The 26839-nt window shown below is 39.1% G+C and overlaps 1 protein-coding gene across 3 annotated transcripts in view; it reads left to right on the forward strand.

Moving 5' to 3' along the window:
- LOC100645674 (semaphorin-2A) overlaps positions 1 to 26839 on the forward strand; it is a 557658-nt gene that overhangs the window by 95483 nt on the left and 435336 nt on the right. For 2 of the 3 annotated variants that reach the window (XM_012309546.3, XM_048406917.1), the window contains exon 1: positions 601 to 1668. The exons of the other annotated variant lie outside the window; for it this stretch is intronic. The gene's annotated coding sequence lies outside the window, so the exon portion shown is untranslated. Of the gene's footprint in view, positions 1 to 600; positions 1669 to 26839 lie in introns of those variants that run through there. 3 annotated transcript variants of the gene reach the window in all.

The following is a 26839-nucleotide window of genomic DNA, read 5'->3' on the forward strand; positions in this document are numbered from 1 at the left end:
AGCTGCGAATTCGAGGAAAAAAATTGAAACGTAACATCGACAGAATACTCGAGCCTTCGTCGGCAATATCGAGCCTCCTCGCGACTGTATCTTCCCGCACACCCTATAACTTTCCCCGTCTATGAAAACGTGCGCAGAGCCCTCCTTGGCGTGATACACTTTCCCGCCTAGGCCGCTACGAGAACAAATTAATTTATCATTTCGTAGTGTTACGGTTAACAACATTCCGGGGAAATAATGGCCAGTAATAAAGGCACGTAGCGAGCCTAAAGAACCCCGTGTGCGCCTACGAAGAGTGATCAAGAGAAAGAGAGAGAGAGAGAGAGAGAGAGAGCTAGAGAAAAGACGATCCAGGATGAAACGACGAGAAAGAAGGTGTGCGAGTGAGGTGAAGCGAGGAAACGAGCGTAACCGCGTAGACGGAAGCGAGAACAAAAATGTGAAGGACAGTCGAACGAGGAGCGAGAAGGAATAAGGAACGGTATACGCATGCGTAAAGCATGGGTGTATCTTCAGCCACCCTTTCCAGTTACCCCCACCCTTTCGACAGACTCGCCTGTTTTCCTCGTCGCTCGTCCCTCGTCCACCGCTCGATTCAGTCACCGGGCCGTTTCGCGAGCGGAGGGTTTCCGCGCCTTTTCTCTCCGTGCCTTTTGCTATTTCGTCGTTCGAAGATCGTACAAAAGCCTACGAATTTTTGCTTCTGCGCTGAGCCATATATTCGCGAAATCGTTATCGAACGACGAATAATAACGCGCGGGTTTACTCGTGCCGTTTCTCTGGTCAATTCGACGAGTGGCCCACTTTCGGTACGGTCACATGTGCACATCGTGTCGCGAAGTGTCGTCGTCACGAGAATATTCGCCACACTGTAGCCTTCGGATTTGTCGAACGTCGAGTGTGTGTTCTACGACGAACTCGAATCGAGGTTAAGTTCAGTGTAGTTCTCGCGGTATTCATGCTTCAGTGCTGTCTATCGGCAATTGCTCCGGACTAAACGATTACAAGTCAACGATATTTCGCTGAGAGGATTTATGACGCTTCGTGCGAACGAGGATTCCGAATTTGTGGATGGAGTCGCGATTAGAGCATGAAGCTGGTATACGGTAAATACGCAGTCGACGAGAAATTGACATTCTCGAAGACAAAGATCGCTGCTGATTCGTGACATTGACAACTGATCGAGTGTCGCTGCCGGCCGGGGGGGGGGGACTCTTGTTTTTATTTTCTTCTCTACGTGGCGCCCGCTGCGTTCGTAGAATGAGTTCGCGACACGCTGTTACGAGGTCGTGCTGATTTATCGCGAAACGTGTCTGTGGTCGAGTAACAGTGTGATGTTTACGTGACAGCCGGTGTAAGGAACAACCGCGTGAGAGCGTGGCGGGAGTTTCGAACAGTGCAGCTAGTTTCTTGATGCAACGTGACTCGCGACGTTATGCCAGTGCAACGATACGTCGGTACGTCGAAAACGTTGCTAGACAGTGTTCTTCACCAGATACGGCATTGATAGTGCGTACAAGTGGAACGGGCTTTGGCGTGTAAACGCGTTATCGTGATTACGTTACATAATTAATTAATCATACACCGTCACAAATGGTACACTAACGTTGCATAATTGAGTGACGCCGCTGGAAGTCGGGACGCGTTGCCGAACACGACATCTTCGAGGTATGGAAATTTCTAATTAAACGAAAGTCCTTCTTAAGCATGCCTACCTTTCTTTCTTTCTTAAACGAGCTCGAGCGATTTAGCTTCGTGATTCTTTCACGCGGGGTTAAATGAGAAATTTTAACACGTAAAAAATAAGCTACCTGAGTTAATTAAGAGATCGTACATAAACGACAAATCCTTTAATTCGCCGTTACATATAAATGTATATTAATCATTAGAAAAATGAAACAAATATTAAATGCAGGTAACGCGTGTTTTGGATGTAGCAATATTTTATTAAATTCTTCGTTTACATAAATTGTGGGAAATATTACTCGATAAAATATACAAAAAGTTTTTCAATATCTTGATCAATAAATTTAGAAATTTTTCCTGGAATAACACGCGAGATTTATTTTTCGTTGCTCGTAAAATGGTTTTTTTAATCGAATTCGACTGAATACGATTGTATTGTATTTTAATCAGAAATTGCTGAAATAAATCGTGGAATTCATAAAAAAACAATCGTTGGATAAAAATATATTAATACGGTGATGTTGAATTCAAGTATTTATCCAAACACGTGATTTTCGATATCTAGCTGGTTCCAGGCAATATATTCGAATAACAAGGACGAAGAATCTTTTGTCTTATTTTCTCGTTGTCGTATGCTTGAGACTAACCTATATTTAAAAACATCCGGGAAACCCTGAAAGCTTTTATCTATAACCACCGTGTTTACCCAAGAATGTCGCAGTGCGCCTACGGCGACACGTTTGCATCTCGCCTTTTTCCTCTGGAATTAGTCTCCTCTGGTTTACTTTTCCTCCATGTACCGTTTTCCATTTTTGTTCTCATCTTCTTTTTTTGTATTCATCTCGATGCTTTTGTTCCTCGGATCTCTGTCATTTACGGACAGAGTGGATTAGGTTTTAAGCATCTAAAGTGATTTTGAAAACTGGGACAGTCTGCTGGGACTCTTTTGTAAGCGATAGCAGAAAAGGAAAGCGCTACGTGAAATGTTCCTTTGACGATATCTCTTAGATTGCACGACTATTCTCTAGAATGGTTTCATGAATTTTATTTAAACACTTTTATACCTTTATGGCTTATGCTTTTAAAACTCTTCATAGTATCTCAAAACATTATTTCGGGACAATCGAAGCGATAATTGAAGGTTCGGATCCATTTATTTACATATTCATAATATACATCATTTACATATTCATCTCGTTAATAAATAGCTACTTCGATGACACGGCGATATATGCCGCTCGCAAATTCATAACTATATCTCTCATCTATTCATATAGCCCTGTATAAACAGTTTGTTCGAAAAGCGCTACTAAAATATGTGCAAGAGTAAAAGTTTACTTTCACCGTTAACAACGATCCAATTTATGAAACTTCTATCACGCAAAATTCCAAGCATTAATGTCAACGATCGCAGAAAATTCCAGGAACATTATTAGTTAATATTGCTGGTTATATAGCAGCGGATACCGTGACAAAATCGATGCAGAGAAAACGGTGTGACTGATCGACGTGATCCTTGATAAAATGTTGCCTAGGTTCTCGTTTGATTTTACACTAACGGGACAATATTCGTGGATGGGAGATTGTCAGTCGATGAACAGGAGCGAGTAGCATCTATTGAAATGATATCCTTTCTACTGGCGGAAAGGGTGGAGATGCTTCGGGGCGAATATGAGATTTCAGTGTATCTACTTCGCTTATTGCTTGACATATGTACCTATGTATTAAATGGCCCCATCCCGGGCGGCGTGCATCGAAGCTTTTCATAGCTTGGACTGAGAATGAAATACGAAAAGTGGGAAGGGAAGAAGAATATATCCCTACGGTGACTACCTTTTAGCCTCGCGTCCTTGCAACCGCCGCGTATATACCTTTACAGGACATGTGAAGTCGCGCAGTACACGCTTTGTGCGCTTACCATCAGTTATTTATTCCGTCGATCGCTTTAACGTCGACAGACTTTCCATTATTCGCTGCAACATCCTTTAAACGGGTTTTCTCTCTCTCTTTTTCTTTCTGTTTTCTCCCTTCGTTGTTTAATCACTGTGTTGCTTGATGTATTTTTATTTTTATTTGCGCGCAGGAAGTTGGCGGTCGTTTGTGTTATAAAAAAACATGTAGACAGTTATTGCAATTCTTTTTTACGTTTTAAAGCAAAAAATTTAGAAACAATTGTTAGAGAAATATTTTTAGTAATATTAACATTAATCTGTGACTCTTACTTCTCGAATACTTTAGATGTTACAAACATTGTCATTTCATTATCATATAACGGACGATATTCCAGTAATCGTCAATCATACATTTCACGATTACGAATTATAAAATCAAATTAAAATTTTTGTTAACATATTTCTATTTAACTGTACAAATTAAAGTTTAACGAGACATATGTATACCTTGTTATCCTATCTTGTTTTAAAAATTTGTCGTTATTTAAATTGAATTTATATTTCATTTAATTTCAAACAGATTTCAGTAACGTCAAATAATATTGCACCCATTAGTACAGGATCCAAATACCAATAATTAAACCGGCCTGTCGTCATACAGTATATATAGTAGTACAAACATATAAATAGGGAGACGATCATTTATATTCGTAAATCGCATTATAGTAATACTCTGCTTAAATAAAACTAGTATTTTGGAATAGTCGATTCCCGTATTTCGTTTTCAAACCATTCGCCAGATAATCAGAAGATCTGAAATTTTGGTCTATTTATACCTTTTACAGCCCTTCTCCGATTCATCGATGGATTGGGACCGCGCTGAGGTCAGAATACCCGGGTAACCGAATATTGGTGCCATTGATATGCATAATCCTTTTACTTCAATATCGCGAACCGAATGTTCGAAGTAATCGATACACACACCTGGCTGGCACGTTCATTATACATGCAGTATCAACGTATATTACGACGCACGTTCGTCCATAGAGTTACTAACGAAGAACGACAAAAAGTTAAAAACTTTTCCACTGCGCACGATGGAATATCTCTCCGCGGTTTTTACAGCATCTAATGCGAGCGTGGCGTTCCCGAGGAAAGAAAAATATTTGGGATATGAAAATATTTTCGATATTCGAATCGTTCGCGAGCAACAATATTTATACGATTCGTTGGTCACGAACGAATTCAATTACGAGCCAAACGAAACTTTTTGCCGTCGCTATATAAAATTCTCGGTGGCATCGCTGACCAATGTCGAGGTTCCTTTCAGAAAATTATATTCACCGGTTTTTTAATAGAAAAGCGAATTTTCCCGACTCTGTTGCCCAACGAATGCACTCGCCCACACGCAAACGGTTTTCTGATATTTCGTTTAATCGAAACCCGGAGTTTGTAACTGAGTTATCGAAGTCGGGCGAATTCGTTTGAAAATCTTCAAGCGTTCCCTCTCTCGAGTTGTTCTCCCTCCGTAGCTGCGTGCTAGAGAAGCACGTCGATCCGTATCGATACACTCCCTGTTGAATTCACCAACCGAATTCTCGTTTCGTCGATTACGTTAAAGTTAACAACGGCTTCCGTTAATTCTTCGTTTTCGATCGCGTTGACTACTTTAGACTACTTTTTCCTTCTCTTTTCCTTCCTTTTCTCGGTCTTTGCGAGGTGAAGGCGGTAGTTGATGTCGCGTTCGCCCGATTACAAATGTGAAATCGATCTTTCATTGTCGAAGAATCGGCAGGGTACGATGGTACTGCCGTTGCTAAATCGATTCTCTGGAGATAGGTAGCTGAAAACGAACGAACCGCCATTCCCGTTTTCTAGTAAGGACGAAGTCTCGTTAGTCAAGCTGGTAATCAAAGCTTCGCTTCGATCTCGCTTCAAATTACTTCTCGTGCCTTCTCTGCTGGAAAAAGACTAACTTTTCGCGTATATTTCGCCCTGTAAAGTCTGACGATCACGTTCTACAGGCGATGTTCTCTCGTAAGCAATAACGGCCGCTTCCTGTTGCCGTTCTTTATGAGTATACGGTGTAAAACTAATAGAATTTATTGGAACTGTCGATAACCATTAATAGGATGTTCCGTATGCTTCGTATGAAATATTAAATGAACTAACATAGAAATAATCCGTAAACTTATCAATTAGATTTGAATTTATTTTATTTAAAAATTTTGCTCATTTTCCTTTATCTCTTATAATTTAATGCCTTTGTATCGTAAATTAATTCTGGATTTGGATTCGTTATCATTGCATCAAAAGAAAATTCATTAGCTGAGAGAAAGGAAATTTTATATAATTGGCCAAGAGCAAACTTTATTACAGTGTTTTAATTTCTAACATAAATGTATTATATTAATTTCGTATCTATTTGTCTATAGATAATGAAACGTAAACAATAATTATCTGACATAACAAATAATTATAAAACCGTGTTGTTCCCATACATTGAATAATGAACTTTTAATTTTATCAAAAATTTTACCACGATCGCCGCACGAAACTTCAGCGCGGAAAATTGCATTTGCGCTTAACGAGACAACTAATTCGATCACGTGGAAACAGATTTCAGAAGATTGCAATTGAGTATTTAATACTCTTAATGAAACTTCACTCTCATTAAAGCATTGATCATGCAACATTATACATGTGTAATGTGAAATAATCGAGCTTGCAGAATGTAATTTGTTAAATATGGGCCGTTTGTGCAAACAATTGCATAATTCTCGCAAGTACTTGTTTGTTATAAATCCGATTTTATAGGAATACCTGATAAGCTTGAAAGAATATTTTAATAAATTCCTGCAATTGCATGTATTTTTAATCACGTTTAAGATTTTGATTGAATCTTTTATTCGTGTATTCCAATAATATGTTGTGAATTATTTAATTCATTATCATTGTATAACTTTTTATTACATTCACGTTTCGATCAGTTTCAAGTGATAAGAGAGTAAACGAATGAAACAAAAGAAAAACCTTCGATGAATAATAAATACACGGGAAATTGATTAATAAACACGAGATAGGTGTCTACACACATTTCAGCTCTCGTTTTGATCACAAAAATGAAATTCTACTTTCGAGGTCACTGATTTCCTTTGTAAATGTTGCGCAAGGACGAGGTCAAGTGATCTGCTGCGGCAAGAAAACATGAATAACTACATCTTTGAACGAGACGTGTACTTCGAATACATCTGATAATATTTGCAAACACTTATGAAGGTGGTTATTTCAATCGAGTTTAATTTATTCAAATAATTTATCGTCTATTTTTGTCATTCATAATTGCAATTGGAGAGTGCCAGTTAATTTATTAATTAAATAGTAATGTAGCCGTTTATTAAATTTTCACGTGTATTATACGACTAATAAACAAGATTCATTGTGTTTACTATGGATGTCAATTACTGTAATTATATCTTAATTTAAAATTGCCTGATGATATAATTTAATAATTAATACGATTTAATAATATAGAAATCTTTGTACTTACACGCTCTAAAATACACGTTTTGTAATATATTACGCCTGAAAACATAATTGTGCATCGAGGCAACGGCCAAATTACAGTCTTCGTAAAATTCACAATATCATTTTATTCTGTGCTTACGCGATAAACTTCCCCACAAAGAGATCGTCCCTCGTAGTTCAAGTACCCTACACGAAACAACTATTCGTTCTCATCTAATCGCATCAGAGGACGCATAAAGGACCGCGATTGCGTTCGAATGCAATGGTCCTGCGGCTTTAAAGCATGGGATGCATCATTCGATCTTATCTCGCGACGTGCTCGTTACGCTTGCGGCATATTAATGTCGTACCAGCGATTTCAAAAGAATCTGTCAGGCAAGTGATTTAATCGAATTTCTTTCTTAACGACATTTATGTGCTACACTTGGCGAGGGAGAGTTCAGATTGGTAACAATACTATGTCTGTGCGAGTTCTTTTATAGTTTATTGCAAGTAAAAGTAAATACTGCATATGTATGATCTTTCGGAAATACTGAAAATGGAAATTAATTATGTGTAGGATTGAGCATTCGAATTGTTCTCAATATTTCTGAGATCTCTTTCAATCATGCTTCTTATTTCCTAATACACTCTTTAATTCAAATAGACAAACATAAACACATAATGTAAACTTAGATTATAAATATAAAATTCACTTTTTTCGCGAATAAGGAAACATTTTCAAAGAAACGAAAGCAAAATTAGGCGGAAGGAACTTGAAATAATATCATAATAAGATTAAGCTGAAATCTTCGTCTATATTTTTTGTAAAATTCATCGTTCATTGGATATTTCTCTCATTGTGTAAATCGATATCAATTTCCATTGGCGTTTTAACGGAGAGCGTAGAATTTAGAATGGGTTTCGATTCACCGAGCATAGAGCACAGAGTTTCCAAATAGTCACCCATGTAATTCTATAGCATATAAGCTAAACCGTGCTCACTGTAGCTTAACTTTGCTGATCGTACGAAAACCAGTTCACCCCGTTTTCTGCTACAGCAGTTGCTTTGCGATATAACCAGTTGTACCGAGATTTTTAATCGTCCAAACTCTGCTCGTCTCTGCCGATTGCAGTTTCACAGTTACAATTTCCTCGACTAATTCTCCCAACTATAATTTCTATTCTCATCTTAATATCCGTTAACGATATCTCGTATGCACGTGGACGCTCGTAGACATTGATTTCAGTTCTAGTTTCCCATCGTACGAAATTACAGGATTTTGTATCAGTTAAATACCGGTTGTCGCGCGATCGGTCACGTTTACCCTTTCACTTCCCACACCTATCGCGTATATTGGACCGTGTTCTATTTAAACGTGCTAATAATAATCGGGAAGCCGGCAATCTCCACCGTTCAAACGTGCAATCTCTTCTAAATACAGTCTGAGGGTGTTTCGAATCAAAACATCGCGGTGTGCGCACGGCTGCTTTGGCCGTTGGGCTATTTAACCAGCTACCGACTTCAAAGTGTGCATGTTTGAAGCGTTTACTCAGCAACGAGAGAAAGCTCGAACGAGCTTACTAGGTAGGTAGAGAGAGAGAGAAAAAGAGAGAGAGAGAAAGAGAGAGAGAGAGAGAGAGAGAGAGGATAAGAAAGCTGAAGTAGGGATAACACGCAGCGAGAACGCGTAGGAGAGTGAGAGTAAGGCTCGAACCGTTTGGGAACAGTAGAAACGTTCCGATTTACACAGACGTACCGCACATAATCCTCGCTGAAGAATTATCGCGAGCGTAGGCGAAAAACAAGAGAACTTTGCGAGAAGTTTCAGCCCCTCCCCATTGACGCAATTCGCTCCATATTTCCGAATTAACGGGTTAAACGATAATCCGGAATTATGTTACGTGGCGTAGTGTTGAAGCACACTAGCTTTGTCTGAAATTTCACGAGTTACGACGGCTCTTCATAATGTTTCTCTAGTCTCTCACAAATTGTCTGTTGTTGTACAAATTTACATGTATGATGTCAAAACTTGCTTGTTTAATAATTTTGAGGGATAGGATTATACTTTTTTACGGAGAATCTTTTACGAAAAATTAATATATTAGATTTTTTTAATTTTCAGTAAGGAACCTTTTTAAATATATAGCTGAAGTCGGAAACCGTATGCATTAATATTAACTTAGTTGTGTTTGGCTTAAAACGAGAAAATGTAGAAAAATAAAAGGAAAGGATAAGAAAAGGAAGTTCCGTTGTAGTTTTCTATCACATTTCATTTTATTTTTATTAATTAACAGTTTAATTACGTATAGCTATTTACCAAACCTTAGTTATCTCCAACTTCATTTGGAAATTCAAGCGGATCTGTTTCCATTAACTGAACGGGATAGCCGTTTATTTTAGTATATTGGTTTACAAATGCGTTACTAACACCGATTAGTCAATCCATTATTTCTGCTCGTGATTATTTGCAGGTATTATGGCTATTAATATTGCTAATGCGAATATAAACACGGTCACTGATACTTATATACGCGATATGATTAACAACTTCTCCTCAACAGCTGTTAAAATGCTCGTCAATGATTTATAAAAGCCGCTTTTAAACCTATAAAAATATTTGGATATATTTTCCTTATCAAAACTTTGAGATTCAGTTTATCTCCCGCGTACGTTCAACTTTCCATTTCGATGGATATTCAGTGGATTGAATATTTGTAAATATCTATTTCGTCGATTTTCCTTCTCTTTTATTCGATCCCTATTTTGGCAATTTTAGGAGGGACGAGACAAGAGATCATCGAGACTCGGGAATCACGCTCGAAGGGACTTGTTTTCACGAGTAACGGGATATAATACATAATTGTTCAGCTAATTTCTCGAAACTCTTACCCGTTCGTCCGAATATAAAGCCGGCACTTATGCTCTGAGAGATAGCAGCCTCGAGTGCAAAGGTATTGGAAAATAATGAAGAGGTTCACCCTCGCAGCTGTTGAGCCTCCCCGTGGCTCAATGGTGGTCTGTCGATGACAACGAGGTAATTACTTTTCAAGTAGCAGACGTGCAAATGAACGGCGGTTTAATCTGCCGATAATATTCCAGTATCGCTGTCGTTTTTATATCACCCTTCGTACGAACGTAGGTAAAGACGATCGTATCGAACAGAAAATTTATTTCCGTCCGTGATTCGATTCGTCTGCGAGAATTGCTATAATCGGATCACACAGCGTCGCGAGATGATATACCATAATGAAAATGTCTCGCGACTGGACTAGACTATCGTCTGAACGCGATCCCTCTCGTTGAAAGAATTTTAGATTTTCATTTATCCCCGAATCAAGATTGATGTCTTCTGATCAACGATCAGGTAATGTTTATTGCAAACGTAGCAGCGAAAGGGTAATTAATCTTGCGACTATGATTCATCGCGAGATTTTCACGTGTCGTATATCTCGTCAGCGATTTCGTTACGTTAATGCGGCCGATGTATGTAGCTCGTAACGTTTCGTCGCATTAGGAGCGTAATAATGAAATACGGGTTATTTACTTAATCGTAGTAACGTTTCTCTAGTCGCAGTATATTTCATAATTAAAGTAATGCATTAATATCACGGCGCGAAGCTTTTCCCCGTCTCTGTTAATTCGCGTCGCGACGAATTCTCGGAAGCAACTGAAATCTCGTTGATTACTAACCTGGCCGTTCTTCGTTCCATGTCACGTAATCCTATCGTTCATCGTGTACCATTAGAATTTATCGCGCTGAATCAAAGCGAACTCGGTTTAGAATCGGTGTCGAGAGTTTCTCGGGAACTCGCCCGCGACACACCTTTGCCCCGAATTAATCTCGCGCTATATAGCTATAAGTTATTTTCTCATTTCTACGATTTCATCGTCGTTCTCTTTTCTTTGTATTATATACTTGGAACACACTTGGCCGGTGTATTATTACTACAAAAAAGAATTTAAAGCTTGCACGTAATGCGCCTCTCGATAAATCATGGCTTATTGAACGAGCGAGGCTCAGTTTTGAAGCCCACCAACGGGGTGCCTGGCGTTGTTCGTTCGCCGTGATACGTCATAAGTCACAGCTGGTAGCACGTTGCGACGACATCATCCAACCGTCTACCCTTCCTGCCACCCCTTCTGTCAGCCACCCCCATGGTGGCCCCTGCCTCGCTAGAGTTTGGCCAGCCTAGACATAATAGTGCCATTAACCGATTCTGTATCTTAGCAACGTAACGCTGCTCTCTCCTTCGTTGGACCCGTTTATTGCATTCTATGATTGATACTGTAAAATATGGTGTTTGTGCGTAGAAACCTCACAGGAGGTGGACAATCGGTTTGCCCGACATTTCCACATCTATTCTAGTACCGTGTTGCCTTTCGAAATAAACAGATATATTGATCGAGTTACAAATTATATCAAAGTTCTACACATAAGTCTCCAGTGTCTATAAATGGAATAGTCTACAAGTGTCGGACGTATAGTTTGGTGTGAATGTAACAGATGAAGATCGTTTAAATATTATACTTCTTCAATGTACTTGTCGTAATACGACCGCTTCACACTGACACGAAATCTTCCTGTGTGAACGATGTATCAAACTAAAAGTATCCGGAGACATATGTTTGACGCTTATAGGAAATTCTAGCTTAACACGACCCACGATCGAGTTCTTTATCGTCGTAGAAAGAAAATATTTTCTCTAGACTGGAGAGAGTGAACGATTAACGTCGATAAACGTGACACGGAGTTCATATATCACGGATATGAAGATCAAAGGTTCCAACCTGGCTGGAAAGGATCTAATTGTGTTTGAAAAGACGAATGGGGGCGACGATGGTTGTTGATATTGTTTATGACCATGTCAGAAACATGTGCCGGCTGTCTTTGAAGGACCCCCATTGGAAAATTGGACGACCTTTTATTTCGCTCGCGTCTAATCTTTCTTATTGCGTATATCTAATTTTTATTTCCGCATTTCGCTTGATTTTTCAAGCCTGGTGCATTGTGATTGTCTTCTCGTTTGTCATGTACCAATCATTCGTTTGACGTTTCTTTGTTTACCCTGTCCTCTGCGTCACTTCCAGCGTTGCAGCGCTGAAAATATTTTCCACTACCGCAAGCTATCAGCTTTCGGTCGCGAAATATTCATGGTATTCTTCGAAGTTCCCTCGCGGTCGATCATATATTGATAATTAACAATGGCCGCGATGATTATCTCGCGGAAGATAGAAGCGATATCGGCGATAGAATCTGGCGAATAATGCTGTCAACCGTGATGGACAGCTGTAGTCACGCGACGGCCAGATAACGCGTAAGCAAGTTTACCGAATGGTCGTGTTTGTTTAACGTATTGTCCGAGCAAATAAATGTTTTATGCCCGTCAACGCGATAGATCTCTCAATTCGCGCCGGTTTTCATACATACCGGCAATATTTCCCTTTCATTCATAAATCGTCGTAGTAGCGAGGCGATAGCTACTACTTTTGTCACAGACAAAGATCCTAACAGCGGTCATTAAAAATCACACCAGGGAGGGGTTGCGATCAGACAAGGGTTGTAAGGACTCGAAGGGGTAAGTTGCCGTATGGCGGTTCGGAAAATCGAGTAGAATACAGCCCTCCTTTCCATTCGCGAGCATATTACGCGCCACCTTGAAATGCCTGTAACCATCGATCAAACCGTAATTCCCATACATGTCGCCGTTTTTCGAGCCTGTTGAACTTCGATAGAAGCGTGTAATGCGATTCTCGAAGAAGTATATTTTTACGTTCACTGGGTTTATGTTCCAGTGGATTAATCCTTCGAGGAATAAATATCTTGAAAAATAATATGGAAGATCTGTTGAATTTCTGATACATTGAATTCTAACACATCGATCGTTGATATTAGATCAACTTGGGTTAAGATTGCTTTGAAGTTTCACAAGATGAATACAAAATTTTCGACTGCTTCCTACTTCCTTTTCTCTCATAATCAAATAGATAAAATCGAATTTTGATTAAGGAATAAATTATTTCCGTTCATAGAAATGTCTATCTTCGATAGGTAGAGGATAATTTGCGATACTAAAATTATGGATTCCGTGTTAATACATATTCACGCAAGTCAACAGCATATGTACATCGATATGGTAACTATTATCAGACTAGAGCGGGTTTGTTGAACTACACCGAAAGAAAACAAATGGTGATGGATGCTAAATAAGCGCGCCATATCACGCTGGAAGTAATCAATCCTACCTAACGCCACTTTCCGTACCGCTCTATTCTCCGATTATGCAGATCATTTTGCACGTTTCATTGAATTATTGCGATGATATTACGCGTTTGAGCTCTTCGTTCGTGACGCGATTTTACTTTAATACGACATTAAACACTATTCATTCTGAATCAATATTTCGATAGACAATAAATTGTATAGTCGTAGCGTGTTCAATGAACAGAACAGTACATCAAATGTTTGGATCTCGGTCTTCGTTGTTAGAGATTTTTCACTATTTATACATTCTCATGTGATGGCATTCTGGAACTTAAATCCGTGTCGTTTTTTGTACAAACGCGCGTGATCTCATTTATGGATCCGTGTAACGACAAAAAGCGGGGTGCATTTTACGTCGGAGCACAGTTACGAATGAACGTGGAAATAAAACGTCGAATCAAGTGATCATTTGATAAAACTTTAACAAAATGCCAGAAGCTATCCCTCGGCTATGCTCGGTTAAACAATAACAAAAAGCGATGCCAATATTGCTAAATGTTTATGTCACTTGTCAAGATCCAATTGAATATTTTACGAAATATATTTGACGTGGAAAAATAAAAATTGCAGAACAAATAAAAATTTTGGTAACGTTTCTGTTTGAATTTTTAACCGCGATTTAACTGATATTTATTTTATCGGTTCCCTGTATTTTATTGTTAAATGTTTTTTTCTTACTCGAAATTTTCGACAAATATTATATATATATATTTTTTTTTATTTTAAATAAATCCTTTTATTCTGCTCACGATGATCAGACGCTATGAAAGGAAATTTTAAAAAATTTCACCGTTCAATTAAGCATTCTGGAAAAATATAAAATCAAATTGCCAAAACGCAACGTATTTATTTTCGTTCGGAACGCGTCGGCACGTACAAAATTCTCTTATTAAATCCATCGTTCAATTTTTATCTTAATCCTACCTTGACCTCTCTCTCCGGTGATCCTTCTTGGTGAACCATTTTTCCCTCTTTCTCTTTCCTCTGGATTTACAGAACGCTATAGAGATACTTTTCTTCATACGCGGATGTAATTCCCCGTACAAATGGAGGTTGTTCCAGGCGAACTCCCGGGTCACGTCGACGACCTAACTGTCCTGACACCACCCAGCCTTTTATACCAAGGGTTACCACGCGAAAGTTCGGATGAAGGAAGGGGAGAATCCATAAGCCGTCCTTCTGGCCTGGCCCTCATCCTCCAACATCTTCTACCCCCATCTTCCACTCGCACCATGGACGCATCTCACCATAGACTCCGCTATATGCAATCTTGCGTCTTGCTCTCGTGCTTACAATCTCACGTGTCTGCCAGACCTACGCCCAATTTCTTATCGTATCTATTTTTTTCAGTTTTTTTTATTTTCGCCTCGAAACAGATATTCCCGGATCCTTTCATCTTGTCATATGTCATTTGATCACTTGCACGTTTCGTGTTTCGCCCTTTTAAAAAGGGAAAAGCCTGCTAGTCGTTTGTAGCCCTTTGTGAATTCTTATCGTGGGGACTGTACAAGATAATGATAGGGAAAATGGTTTTGTTCTGAATTTTGCATCGATACTGATCGATGTGTCAGCTGTAACATTCTCTTTGATGCTTGTTACTGAATATTATGAAGTGAAAATTTAACGATCGAGGGCATTTTTTTTAACTATTACTTTAGCATCTGGAAATATAGATTGGTTACAGTTATTTGTAGTGTAACATTTACATTAATTAGTTAAGATACTAATATTAATAATATATTATTAATTGATTAAATTCATGAGTATTAAATTTTGTAATTTAGTAGTATCTTCGTATTTCTAAAAAAATTGGTATTATGAAAACGAAATATAGAACCTGAAATAGAATTTCATAATAAAAAGTAGAATCATATTCGATTCTTTAATTTTTTACTTATCGGAACAGTGGCAAGATTGTAACACGAAAAAGTCACATTAGGATTAAATGTAGAATTTGTTACTTACCTGACAAATCTATTTTCTTATATTCAAAATCATATCAAGCAAATCATATCCAGCAAACATACTAGTCTATCCGGAGAAGTTTCGCACAAACTTCAACTTTACTCAAAGTATATCTCTCGACCATTCCACTCCATTCATAGCATTTACACCGCTTGGCCAATGGCCACTTCTATTGGACTTTCTGACGAAATGTTAAATCTAAGCAGTTCGTAGTGCCAGTTAAACTCTCTTGGAAGATTGATGTTTTTAGAAAGGAATTAGCCCGTGAAAGGAAAAGGAGAGGTCCTCTTAAATGGAAAAGTTAAGTTCGACGGAAATGCAGTCTGTAAACTATGAATCCAATTTTAGTCGGTTGCTCCTTATCAGTGCCGAACCGGCGAAACTCCAGGGCTCTGGTAAACTTTCGCCGTCTGCTGTCACTTCAAGCAGAATCATTAAATTAACAAATCCGCTCGCCACACGCCGGACAATTTCTTTTATTGAATCGGAGAAAGTTTGAACGTTGAGTAATCCGTTTGAAAATAAGAGGAAGAGTCGTTGGGAAGACGATACGGGCTACGGACAGCGAATTAAGAGAGGTTTCAAAGTTATGATTCCTGGTTTGAAGCGTCGAGAATGGATTACTGCCGGCAGCTCGAAAATAAAAGTTTCCAGAAGAGGAAAAGGAGATCAGCCACGTCGTCGACAGCGCACCGATAGAAAGCAGTTGGTAGTCGGTCAAGAATGAAGCGACGCGTCGTTCGAACGTTCGCGCAACGATATCCAGGACGATAAGAGGGAATCGCTCTTCGAGGGGGATAGCTGAAATTCCACGATGAATTTGAACTATTTTAATAAAACTTGGCCAACGAGTCCGGCACGCGTGTGTATCTACGTGTGAGCGTTCGCACATTGTCAAATTTCAATGGTTAAAATTAAACCGCCAAGAAAGTTTTAGACACTGGCTGCTGAAACCTGGAACAAGGAAATTAAACTTTTCCGTCGCTTCTCACTTTTCACGGGATCGCACTTTCCCCGTGAAATTTTAATCGTCCGGTTTCGTAAAACCCTCTCTAGAACTGTATTTTATAATGGTAACTCTGTTATTCTCTATGTAACTGCTAGACGATAATTCTATTTTCGTTCGATTATTTGCTAGGATGCACGTTGACATATTTTTCGAGATATTTACTCTAATCTCTCATCGTACCTTTTAATTAGACGGATTAATTCTCGTAAAGAGAGTTGAATAATTGATTCTAGATATCTGATCGCTGACTATACGAATAGATCTGTAATCCGAATACTACCCCATTTGATCGTATGTAACCTGTGTTAGCGATGTAACGTGTAATCCTTGGAGACCAGACCTGGGGCTACGTAAAAAGAATAATTAATATCATGTTCACGTTATTATCAGAAGCTGCGCGTAAGCTTCTATTTTCTTTTATAGTAACGGTTAATAACTGCTTTTGAGGGTGCGCCAAGTCCCACAGCTACGGATAATCGTATTTAATACACTTTTTTGCCTCGATATATGATGACGTCTCTGCACTGGTCCATAACTGCTGATTCTCCGTATTTCACAAATCCTGAGATATCATTACCGTTTTCTTAATTAATTCTCTTTGAATAACATGTCTATTCGATTCGTCAAAATATTTACAAAGGAAAATGAGAATTGTCAGAATTCGTTTTAAAGTGTTTCCAATCGGTTTTGATCTCAAATTTTCTGTCGATTAATAGTTTGGAAGTAGGTAACGAGACACGCGTTTGACAAAGAGCGGCTGTTAATTTGAATCGCTCAGAACGCGCGGTATTTCGATTAATTGAGCTCGATAACAAGCTTTCCCACTCGCGTCTCATTTTCCCCATTATGAACGATTTTCGTTGAGTCTCGGGCAAAATAAGATCACGTTCCAGCCATAAATCTTTGTCTTGCTTGACTCAGAGAGTCCCTTTATTGCCACTAGAAAAATCGTTGACTCTTCTCCCGTCTTCGCGCGTCGTTTCTTCATAAAATACTCATTGCGTCAGATATATTCTCCCCATGAAAACGACATTGTACGTTATTTTCTAGAAACGTCTCAAACATATCTAAATGTGACACTATACGGACGAGGTACAGAATAAACTTATCACTTTATGAGGCTTTGTACTCCATGTTTTGAAATACAAAGTTGTTAAAGACAACAAATATAAAACGATTTTCACTGTGATTTTCTCCCTTCTAGTTAAATTTAATAATTTAAATCTAAACTACGTTTGTGCTCCTTTCATTAATTTACGCGATAGGTCTATGTCAAAATGTTCTTCTTGTCAATTTGTATTGAAAATCTATATGAATGCTCAATTTCGAGGGATTTAGCTATTTCAACGTAGATATTGGGATCGATGAAAAAAAAAAATGTATCAAATATTTTTCCTAAAACTACCTGCCTATCAAAATATCAACTTTCGACATGTTCTCTGTTAACTCTCGATCGAACAAATTTGTATTTCCATTTTCGATTTAACCAATCGCATTGGTACATATAGTAATTCCGCAGTGGTACTAGCAATTTACCGGACGTTCTACATATTCTGTGAAAGCAAGCAGTTCCGGTGGAATTGTCGCTTCTGTGCGAAAATGCAACTGGCTAGGAAAGCTCGGCGAGTTACAGCTCCATCAAGTACCGCTCTCACGTGTAATTACCGCTGTTTGTAAATCTGATTGTGCAAATATCGCGCGGCGATTATAACTTACTCGACGATTCTAATCAGCAAAGTCGTAGACGCTTCGTAATCAGAGCATTAGCTTTCTCGTTCGTAGCAGATAGAGAAGTACGCTGCGAAACGGAGGACATCGAGCACGTAACGAGCTCTCTTCGTGACGGTTTAAGACGCTATACGGAGCCAAGAAAGTTAGTTATTTACTCGAGAGAAGCTCTGACAGCTCGTTTACGTACGCAACGGTATTTCATTTCCTAGACGCTTCCGGATAGGTACTCGTGCTTTCGCGCAAACACATTAAGCCACCCCTAACTTGCGTTTCGTTCCAGGATACTTGATTTTATGATCTTCCACTTCTCCCCCTTCTTCTATATTCGATCTTTTTCTATACGTCAGCGCGAGACGATGTGTTGGATGACGTAACACGCAAGCTTTTTTGACGTCTTAATGATTCTCTGTAGCTCGGGAGCGTAAGCTGGACCCGTTCATCTCGCACTCTGTTTATTACTTTTCCGGTGAAGCATTTTCAGCGAGCATTCGAAGCGCGTTTACGAGGTTCGTTTATTTAATCTACGTATGAAATTGTGATATTATATTATAGCGAATGAATAATATTAGTAGAATCATGGTATGTTATACGAGTTTTATGATACGCGTCTTCGTTACAGTAGAATGCGTACAGTACATGTCAGACATCTACTGGAATTCTAATTATTTGATTATCGATAATTCCAACGGATGAATAAAAACATCTGTTCAGGTTTCTTTGTGCTTTTTATTAAGTTTGGATAACTATTGATTTAGTAAATTTATATCACTATTTATTGACTTTGGTGTTTATCAAAATTATCAGACTAATTAAGCCGTTGAAAAAACACATTGATCAATATCATAAATCGAAAAACAGGAAAAGGTGATGGTATCAGTAAACGTTATTTTTTAAATTTACTTTGGCAACGAATATTAATCGTATACTTGTGTAATGAAATATAAAAAATTGATAAAAAGTAGAGTTGATCAGTTTGCCTACTGAGCCAATAAGATTAATATTTTATCAAATATGAATCGCTAATTATGTAACCTATCTTTGGTTAAGGGACTAAGTACTTTATTAATATACGCTTAATGAATGAATTATACAATATCATGGCGCGAAGTCATTAGGGCGTGTTAAAGCTTGAAGACAAGTTCGCGTCCAGGAGAAAGTCTCTAGTGCCCAGAAAAGATTTATACGGCGAGGGGTGAAAATTCATGCTACGCAGTTTCCGCCCAACGAATAATTGTCCAAGATTCCGGTCACGAGTCACCGGAACTGAAAGCCGTTAAGTCGGAACTAATTGAACTGTTGTTAAGGGGCAGCGAGAGGTGAAGCAAGGGTGCTGTAGCTCGGGTATTATAGCAATACCCTGACCGAAAACTACCAAATCCCCGGTGATAGATCCATACGAACAATGTCACTGAAGAACGGAATCATTAATATATCAAGGTTTCGCCATTAACCGAAAAATCAACGCGAAGCGACAACGTTCGATTTGGAAAACACACGTGTACAAACACGGGCATAAAATTCGATGGACTATGGAATTTTTTACGATATTCGACGTGCTCTTTTTCATTCCTTTTCTGAAGAAAAATATGAAGATTAATTATTACAGAAGGTTATACGAATTTAACCTTACAATTAGTTGTGTCCAGTATCAAAAGTTTGCAAGAAAGTGATCGCAAAATTTTGATAATATAAATCGTTAAATTTATTTATTTTTAAATAATGAAATTTATTCGTGTGATTTTTAATTCAAGTTCGTAAACGTGTATTATTATATTCATTGATTAGAGGAATGTAGTAACTATAGTGTTACAAACTATAGATAATAGAACTGAATTAAATTGCACTGATAACAATATCAGAATTATGAGAACAAATAGTAGAGACAATGGGAATACGGAAATTGATATTCTCAAGATTCTACGTCCGCGTGACTCGAAATTGAAGACATCCAAGTTGTAACAGTCGAAGATCTTAGGGTCAGGAGAATCTATACAGACAATATCAGAATCGTAAGAGACAAATACCAGCATACTGGAATCCTAGAAGTTATAATCGAGAACACTAGAACTGAGGAAGTGAATATCGAGGTCATCAGAATTGTGAAAACTAATATCGCAGATATATAATGTTGTGGAAGTTGATACTATGAATGTCAGCAGCAAGACAAACGTTACCAAATTATTAAAATCGCAGAAACTGATATTAAAGATTCAAACCATGAGAATTGGTATTAATGGTGAAGCATTGTTAATAAGCACAAAGAATGCCGTGAAGCTGAAGTTCTTAAAGAACCCAAAGGCCTTGGAGTTTAAAAAAATCTTTGAGGTTTCGTAGGTCTTAAAGGCTTTGAACATCCTAGAAATGTCGAGGATCTTATGAAAAGACTGTGTACTTCAGAGGGCACAAAAATTCTAAAGATTCTACAAAGTTTCATGCTTTCAGTATCGATACAACGTTCAATGCATGTTAAAATTAGATAGATTCTGAAATATTTGTAATTTTTATATCATTAATATTCTGTTTGACTATTCGTGATTTCTTAGTGTTTTATTAACGACAACGACTGATTGAAACAATTAAAAATATTTGTTTGTATAATATATTAATCTATTAATAAAGCATATATTCGAACATTTTAGATCTTTCACATAGATTGTATGACTTATGTATAAATTTAACGACTCGTTATGATAACACTACTCCTGTAGTAATATTCCTGTAGTTGCTTAGAGTTCTACTAGTGAATGTATTATTCGCTGTTGCTACTCTAAGTTGTATGATATCAATCTTGAAAATGAATAACCAGGTAGAGCTACAAATATTTATCTAAAATAGGATCAGAGACATCGTGCCTCGCTGGTAATCCATCAATCCCAATGAAACAGACCTTTCATTAATAAACATTTATAAAAAGCAAACCGAAAAACTGTACATGTCATACATCACAGTCTAATAATACGTACTATTACTCTTATAAATCATTCTAAACTGTACAGCATCAGTTTTACTCTATATGACAGTTATTCCATGCTGGTGCGTCATATTTTGTTGACGTTGACTCATATGTTGATAATAAAATCATAGATCGTAACCGCAATCTTCAAACACAATATATCGTTATATTTCAGAGAAAGATGATTCCATACAGTTCTTTGAGGTCATATTTACCCTTAATGCATCTCTCCCTCTCTTTGTGTTGAATCAAGCAACTCATTACTTTACATTGTGGAACCCGTCGACAATGGCAGCCTTTTCTCCTCTACCTCGCCGCTCATAAAGCGAAAGAGCGGTCTACTGCGAGAAGAAACCGGTGAATGGGTATTCGCTGTACTTATACGACCTCCACTCGATCTTCGAATTCACATTCGACCATTCCCGTGCATATTTCCTTTTATCGAGACGGTTTTTTCCGGCTCGCATTATATCGATTTCACGGAGCAATTATTATTGCGTTCACTGAATCTCAAGTGAGGCAACGTTCACTATGAGACGAATGTCGTCAAGTGGTCGATGTTTTCGATAAAAGATTGGACGTCAAGCTAACGAACGTCAAAGAATACTACACGAAATCTTTTATGTTATTAGACATTCAGATTTACAGATTGAAAGTATTGGAACACTTGTAGGCATCTGTTATGAATATATCATGTGTGTTATATGTAACATTTTGAATTTTTATTAGCATTGTTACGAGAGACGACTATCATAACTGTATTTATAAAGTTTGGAACGAATCTCAAAATATATACAGCGGTTGCAAGATATTTAGTACAAGCTATGTATTTTGCAGAGATTACAGAAGTATTTAAATAGTACATTACCTATAATATTTACAACCTCAATATTTATTTAACGTTTATTATATATTTAAAATGGCTTAATGTATATAAATTTTTTACTAGATACACGTTTGCAATAAATATCTTGCAATTTCTATATATATATATTTTTTTTCGATTATTTTAAAATTTTACGTGTCTACGGTGCTAATGAAACTTTAAGATATTCTATGTAACACATATAATATGAACACGAATGTTGTCTGTGTTGAATACTCAAAAATACTTTCGTGAAGCAGTATACTTCAAAAGAAATCGATATTACAATCGTACTCGTTGCAATTTAAATAAATTAACATATTAAAATTAGCTGCTTTTCGTGTATCCTACTGTTTAATCGTCCTTCATTTGAATGTACCGTTTGTTACATAACTTCACGCCATTTGCATTTTAAACGAGAACTTTTATTTAAATCTAGATCGAAAAAGTCACTTGAAAATACTAATTTACCACTTTATTATTCATAATTAATCTAACATTTCCTCATCACTCGTTCAACAACCGAGTTTACTTGAATTCGAAACCCCGCCTTCGGGTTTCTACGACATTGTTAGAAGTCCACGTGCAAGTCCAAGCCCCGTATAAAATAATCTCGCGAGCCGACTAAACGTCATTGAATCGTAGACGGTTTTGGCAGCGAAATTCGCAGAGCGGAAAAGCGGGAAAAAGTGGCGCGGCGGACGGTCGTACGCGACGATAAGAGGGCGAGCCAGGCGAGCGACAGTTTTGTTTCGTCGGAGCGGAAAGGAAAATTTCACCGTGAAATCCTGGACGTCCAGCGCGTTGGTTGTTTACCGCGCGCCCTTTTCTACCCTCTCTGGTTCCCGTTCTTTTCTCTTCCTGTTTCCCTCTCGACGACGAGACGCACATACGTATCCAGACATAATATTGTTACTAAGCGGTAGCATATTACTTTCGAACAGCGCGAGAAAACGAGCGGCCACGGTAGAAAGGGGAAGATGAAATGAAAATAAAGCATGGACAAACCAGCCGAGCCCCTTTCGTTTTTTAACGAGCAGCAGCAGCAGCAGCGAGTCAGCAGCAACACGGTCGCCGCTGGGAAGGCGCGCCGCGACTTGGAAACAAAAGAATTCGGAAGCTTCCTGTTTCGTAGTCTGCGCTGTGCGTGCGGCTGCTCGCCGCCGTACACGGAAGGTGTGAATGCGGGTACTTTCGTAAATGTACTCGGCTCGATTTGAAGAAGCTGAAGTCTCGACGTTAGCAACGGGAAGAATGGAGGCTCTACCCTGGGCACGAAATTTGAGAAGTAAGGACGGTGCAAGGGAACCGGGGAAAAAACGAGTGGAGGAGAGTAACGTTTCCATTGTTAGACGAGTTTATAATTTGAATAATGGTCGAGCACGGTCGTGGCGACGATTTTTATTGAAATAATAAGAACCGGGGCGTACTCGTGAAAGCTTGTTGCTCGTTCTTACTCCCTTCGCGCGTCACGCCGCACAGAAAACGTTCTAAAAAAGGAAACGCAAGAGGTGTTACGGAGAAATCTGAAACGAATCGAGTCGAGTACCAGTTTCCGTGCAATGTGTCGCGGATTATATAAGCATTGAAAAATTGTATTCGAGCCACGGAACGGTCGCGTCGTGGCTGCTGTGTAATAACTTGGCAAAGAGAATCGCGGCAAACAGGCCGGAAGGATACAGTCGTTTTTTGCTCGTTCGTTCTTCTGCCTGATTAAAGGTAATATTTTGCTCGTATCGAAACGAAACTTCTGTGATGTATATGTATCCGGACGAGGCGTCCAAAGACTGCGAGTAATTGCGAGTAATTAGAAGTAATGGGAAACGGCAGCTCGCGTCATTAAATCAGAAATCGGTGGCTCATATGATTTACACAGACGATGTTGTACTTACAGCTCGGCGAGTAGCAACCGCCGTCGTTGGCTTGTACAGCGCAGAAAATTGTTTTCCGCGCTGCTGTGCCGGGAAGCACGCGTCGCGAGTAGGAAGCGAGGGCGAGACATCGTTGTCGTCGTTGTAGCTCTCTTAAAAAAGAAGTCAGACACACGTGAAGAGAGTGAGAGGCCCGCGAGCAACAGAGTGTGAGCGAAAAACGGAAAGTGAAGGACAGGAAACGAGAGAGGGGGAGGAAGAGAGCGAGAGAGGGTCGTTGGGTGGAAAAAAGACACTGTATACTCCCTGTCGGCGACGCACACACTGGCATAAAAGCAGACACGCGTGTGTTGAAAAGAAAGGGCGTTGTCGTCCGTCTAGCGGGGCGTCTCGTCCCATTGTCCATGCACGCGGATGGGTTGGCTCTTTACTGAAATGCAAGCCGAGGTTTTTTCGAGGGATGGAAGCACGAGCCTGGGACGGAACGTTGGTTGAAAAGAGAAGATTATGTACGAGTGAGAAAGAAGGAGTGAGACAGGCGAGGGGTGGCCAGGCGGCTTCGCGACCCCCGACGCGACTCTTCGATTCGAGACAGGCGAGAACAGGCGGGTATGTTGGGGGTGCGTAGGTATTTTCCACCCCCTGGGGATCGCCGGCGGTCCCGCGACGCTCTCTCCTTCCGATTGTTACCTACACCGGTTGCTTGCACTGTTTTAACGTTATTCGAGACAGCTCCCTTTGTCTACCGATACGTTGCGCCTTCGGCGGAATGCCAGCCGAGGGTTCACATAGAAAGAAGCAGAGGGGAAGAGGGATGTAGACGACGCGAAGACAAGGGGGCGGAATACCGTCATTAATTCCACACGTTCCTTTACTTTTCTTCCTTTTTTTTCTTCTTCTTTTTCGTCACTCTTCGTTGCTTCTTCCTCCAACATCGACGTCGCGGAGGAGCGGCGCGGACTGGCGTGATCGTCGCGCGATCGTGAATTTTTCATTAAATTAACGCGGCCTGTCGATTCCTTTGGCAGACAGCTTTCGGACGTGATTGTGCTCGGCCAGCTAGGCGCCGACACAGACCAGATAAAAAGTTAGTTCTTCGCCGAGCACGCGAGCGCACGCGCACGTGCACCACACGCTTCGCGCGTTTAAGTATTCATTATTTTGGAGCGTTTCAAACGGACGCGTGTGCTCGCACGTACGGTTTTAATGGCGTTGTGCAGAAGTCGAGACAGCGCGAGCCAGCGGTTCCCAAATTGCTCGCTTCAAAGAGCTTCTCGGAAGAGAACACGTACTGTTTTCGGCGACGAAAAAAAAAAAAAAAAATGGGGGTGGGCGGGAATTTCGCCGGATTTCGTAATCGAGAACACCAGCTTTGTTCGCGTTGTTATTTCGACAAAGGAATTTTTGTCGGCAGAAAATACGATTTCGAGGAATGTTAAGCATATATAAAGGGTAGTTAATCATTTCCACGGGACGTTTAATCTAATCGAGAAGATTCGTTACATGAAATTACGTCGTACTTTGTCCATTCCCCGCGGAAAGTTATAAAATTACACGTTTCGACCGTGACGTAATTAGATTTCATCGTACGTATTATTTCTGTTTTCGTCTGCGTCCCACTAATTAACAATTTCCCACCGGGCATAACCCGACAGCTTCAAATATTTTTGTGTATGGCGTCTTCGGTTCTCGGTTATACTCTTTCATTATGATTCATTGTTATGAGTTGTACGTGTTATCATAAATTATTAATAATCCTACCTAGGGGATCTATAAAATAACCAAAACAATATACTCTCGTTACATTATCGTCCAGTTGGAAATAATTCTTCCTATAATCTCTGAAAATGCCATGCTCAGTTCCGTTTAAATCAAACATCTATATCCTGTGTAACCAAGAATATCATAAAACACGCTAACCGAAGAGATCTATAATTCTCTTTTATTCCCTTCTGTGCGCCGCCACGTACGATACGAGATCCCTTACGAAGCTCGGAATTGGTTCACTGGAGGGCACGCGAACTCATGAAAAAAGACAATGGACAGTGTCAAAGCGTAGTCGCCGTGTCGCCCCTCGTACTATCACCGACGGTAATACACGTATCTACCTACTTTCCTCATTCCCAACCCCTCTCGACTATCTGCTTGCCCTCTCCATTCTACACTACCTCGTTCCGTGCGTTTTATTCGTTCCCCGTTCTCCGACACTCTTCACCACCGCCGGACATGGTAGTTCTGTCGATTTAAGATTGTCGAAGTTATAAAGCTTCTCAAGCATTCCCTCGGGTTCGCAACTTTTACTCGAACTTGCTCGATCCTCGTTCGTCCTCGTTGTGTCTCCGTTCTTCCATTGCCGTCGTCGCTACTACCATCCCCTTTTTCCAATCGAGATTGCTTGCAACGTGTCGAAGGAGTAATTTTCCTGTTTTGTGGCGCAACTTTCTCCCAGTTACTCGCTCATAAATGGCGGAGAGTATTCGTACACATGTGTACATAAGTCACGGAACACTTGCTAGTTTTAAATATAAGTTTAACTTTCGTCCAGCAGATGGTCGATTATTGTTGTCACAATTGTGGAATATTCTATCTTATAAAGACAGTAAAGACGAATAAAAATGTTTTTTTCCACTGTGTGACAACTAAATTACATAAAATATAGAATTCATATATTATAGTTTAGTAAAATCATGATACTTCAGTTTAACCCAGAATATAATGAATGTGAGGTATTTGCATCTTCAAAACGTAGTATAATTTAATCGCTAATTAAATATAATTTTAAATTATAATTAAATTAAATATAATAATTAAATATAATTTTATCGTTTAATCGCTACGCTAAGTATACCTTTACGAGAGAATCTAGAAAGTTTGGAATTTGTTATTAGAATTAAACGCATTTTGAAATTTTGGAGTCAAAATCTCGGAGTTCTTGAACTTTGGAAGTATCTGAACCTTGCAGCTCAGAGGTACAGAAGTTTTGATCCTGTACTCCTATCCATCCTTTAATCGCGCAAGATCTATCTCGAATTTTTTAAAAATTCCCTAAAGATTATCGATGAAACGATCAATTATCTTTATCCCTCTAAAAGTT

This window comes from Bombus terrestris, chromosome 6 (genome assembly GCF_910591885.1).
Source record: "Bombus terrestris chromosome 6, iyBomTerr1.2, whole genome shotgun sequence".
Taxonomy (NCBI): Eukaryota; Metazoa; Arthropoda; class Insecta; order Hymenoptera; family Apidae; genus Bombus; species Bombus terrestris.